The sequence below is a fragment of the Myotis davidii genome, unplaced genomic scaffold (assembly GCF_000327345.1).
Source record: "Myotis davidii unplaced genomic scaffold, ASM32734v1 scaffold967, whole genome shotgun sequence".
NCBI lineage: Eukaryota > Metazoa > Chordata > Mammalia > Chiroptera > Vespertilionidae > Myotis > Myotis davidii.
In genome coordinates, this window is record NW_006383014.1 from 3,645,558 (window position 1) to 3,649,413 (window position 3,856).

Consider the following 3,856-nt stretch of genomic DNA (forward strand, 5'->3'; position numbering starts at 1 on the left):
TGAATAAAACACAATCCCTGATGTCAAGGATTTCACATTCTGGTAAAGAAGACAGATAAATAAAAATCCCAGGAAGCTACAGTAAAGAAGAGTTAAAAAAAAATTACTCCCTATTTGTTTTAGTGGCATATTCCTTCAATGAATGGTTTGCTTATTATATTTTTACCAGTGTGAATTACGGTGGTAAGAGGCAGTCTTCAGACTAGAAACATGATATAATATCACAGATGTAATTTTATAGAAATGAGGTGGTTTCTAGGATGCTAGGTGAGAGGGCTCCACAAACCTTTCCTAACCTGTATGTTTTTCTTAAAAAAAAAAAAATGTGACTAATAGGGAATACCTTATTGGTGGGGAAGGGACAGTTAAAGATTACCTCTGCTAATGCCTAAGATTTATCTGTAAGTCCACTTATTTTAGACTTATGGTATTTCCTCTGCTTCTGTTATTTCTGCTGTCTTTATTCTTTAGCAAATTCTTGTTTGAACATTCTAACCGTAGCTTGGCTCTCCTATAGGTATTTAAGAAAGCATCATTTGTTCATCGTTGCCAAACTTTCCCCAAAGTCATTAAGCCTGCTATTAGTGGTAATCTCTAAGGGTGATAATCAGCAAACACGCACCCATGGGAAGAGGAATCTCCAGGTAGGTTCCCGGCTGTGTGGTCTACTTAACCTCTTCAGCAGGCTCTTCTTCTTCCACTTTTACTCTGTGGGGGCTGGTGCCAGCTGTTCTCCAAAATGATTTCTCTACTCCACAGGCATAGAGTTTCAACTAGGAAGTGTCTGCCCAGCGATCTCTGCAACTAGTTGTGGCACGTGACTCTTTTTGACAATGGCGTGTGAGCTGCGGGGCTGTGGGTCACTTCAAGACCATGGTCTTTAGGAAGGGATCTTGCCTCCTTCTTGCCCTCCTGCTTCCCAGATGGAGTTGATAAGCACTCCCTTGGGGATAATAAAGTCCCAAGATGGAAGGAAACTAGATCCATGAATCACTGGTAGAGAATAGCCACACTTTGATCTGAAATTCCCACCCTGGATTGTTACATGGAAAAAATATACTTCTCTAGCTTTTGCAGTGATACTTTTTTCAATCTATTTGTAACAATAAGTAAGCTACCTTTGTACAGAATCTAGGATAATGACAATGATATTGATCGTGACCATTATGGAAAGCAGCAGTGCATTAAAAACAGCACAACACAATATTTCTGCAAAGTATGGGATACTTTTTCAGGCGCTACTCCAGTTGGAATTTTTTATTCCCACATGAAGATATCAATGAAGCTCCTATACTGCTGTTTCAGATCTCAAAACACATAAATGAGAGGAACAGCGCAAACCACTTCCAGGCATTAGAAGCTGTAGCAGGCATTTTGCAGAGGGAACAAACCTTAACTTTTAGTACTTTATAGAACTGTGGATTCTGAAGGAGAGTCGGTGGAGGACTAAGTGTTCTCAGCAATTGTTATCAAAACCTTGACACTCAACCTGGAGAAGACAACAGAGGTCATGGAGTCATGTGAGACATAGCAGATATGCAAGTGGCAAAATTAGTATTAAAATTTAAAAAAAGGATATGAGGCAGACTAGAAAATTGATGTTTCCCTTTATCACATTGGCTAAGGATCAATTCCTCAGAGGCAAGGCAATGGATGTTATAGCAGAGCTATGATGTATTGTTTATATAATATGTTCTCTATGTTCAATTAATATCATATTAATCACATATGATCTGTGATCATAATTAAAAGTATGGCTCTAGGATGCTGAGAGGGTTTTTTGATTAATTAATTATTGATAGTGAGACTAGGGTAGAGGTTATAAGCATAAGGCTTTGGAGATACATAGGACTGGGTACAAATTTTAGCCTTATTACATACTAACTTTATGACCCAGTCTAGGTTATCTAATTTTTATGGGTCTCAATTTTCCATCTAATTTCTATAGGCCTATTGTTTCCAATGAAAATTATAACTACCTCATAGGGTTATTGCAAAGGTACAATAAAACATCAGATTACTCAGTACAGTGTCTGACACATATGGATTACGAATAGTTGTTCTAATTATTAAGTCTAAATTTCTGAGTATTCCCTTTATAAGCTGGAAAATACAATTCTTTGGAATTAAGACCTTATTTTCTTTCATTTGTTTAAGGTTTCATTTTGAAAGTAAGCTTGAAACATTCTGAAAAAGGCAAGCAAATATGGCATGAGAAAGCATGATGTCTTTATTTGCTTCAAACACTGTTTTATTTATAAACTTCAAAACTTCTACCATTGGACTGATATTTTATTTTCAAAAGATGTTTAAGACTCTATCATCTTCCTCGTATGTTTTCACTCATTAAAAATTGCTTATATTTTGCTGGTAAATTTTCTGTGATGCTTAGCTCAAAAAAAATTTCAAATGGGAAATTTATTTCCTTGCTTTTACAAGGCATTAACAAAGTATAAAAAGTTATTAATGAACTTAAGTAATTACGAAGCACCAGTTATTTTTGTCTATAAATGCCAAATATGAGGTTTGATTGATTTTATAACCAAACTTATTCTATGTTTAAAAAGTGACAACACATGCATCTTAATCATTGAGCCACAAACAATATGTCCCCTATTACCATAGTGGCCCACTCTTGAAATAGCACCTGCATTGCTGCACACCACAGTTCTGAACATCTTATCAATAATCAATCCTCTATAGTTGGCAGAATCTTGACATGGTCAAGGTCAACCTTGGGATAATTCAAATACAAAATGGTATAAAATGTCTTTTCAGCATTTTGTTATTATAAAAGAAACAACTTATTATGAAATTTGCTTTCTTCTCTGAAACTATACTACTGCATTATTTTAGAATATAGAGCTTTAATTTTAATACAAAACTTTTACTCTGCTTTATAATGCCATTTCTAACAATCTGAACTTTTTCCTTTCCTACGTTTGTAGCTTATCATTAGCTAAAAAACGTATCATTAACATTTGATATTATCAAAATGTATGAAAAATTCATATTTTTATATCTTACTGCATAAGGATTTCCACAAGAGCATGCTTTATTTCAATAGCAGAATAGCATGCATCCAGAATATCTTTTTCTTTAAGCCGGCAGTGAAGAAGTTAATGCATAGCTGCATTTATGAGTGGTAAAAAGATTTATCTTTCAATTAATAAACTACGTTTCTCAAGTGTCAAGAAGTCATAGTAGTATAAAGTAGATTAATGTAGAAGTAGTAGTTTTTGTTTAAGTAAAGTTTGGAATTTTAAAAAAGGGGCAGTAAGTTAAAAATCATATTTAATCATATGGAATAGCAAAAGAATTGGGCTGGAAGGGAGAGTGGAAAGGGGTGGGTGGGGGAGAGAGAGAGAGAGAGAGAGAGAGAGAGAGAGAGAGAGAGAGAGAGAGAGGCGGTGTGGAAAGGGAGAGAGAAGAAAGATTGAGATTGATTTTGAGACGGTCAAGCATCACATCACCATTTTTTTTTTTTCTGGATTCTGGTACAATAATACTCAAAAAAGACCTTCTAGAACACCGGTCCGTTTTCCCTTACTTTCAAATCCTGAATGATACTCTTTTGTAAAAGTCTTCTGGGTGCACCAGAAAATTACTTAAAAGCCACGGGCTAAGGTGCTAAGAGCATTCTTCAAACACGACCTCCCCTCTGTTTCTCGCACCTCTCCACCCCCCGCAGCCAGCAAACCCGGCAAGTTTATTTACACACACACCCCCGCACCCGCACACACGCTCCCCACCCCCGAGGGGGCGGGAGCGCCCTCCCCCATCCCCTCCGCACAATTATCTCCGACAGCAAAGGAAAATAATCAACAGCCCTGTGTGCTGGCGGCGGAGCCCGAGC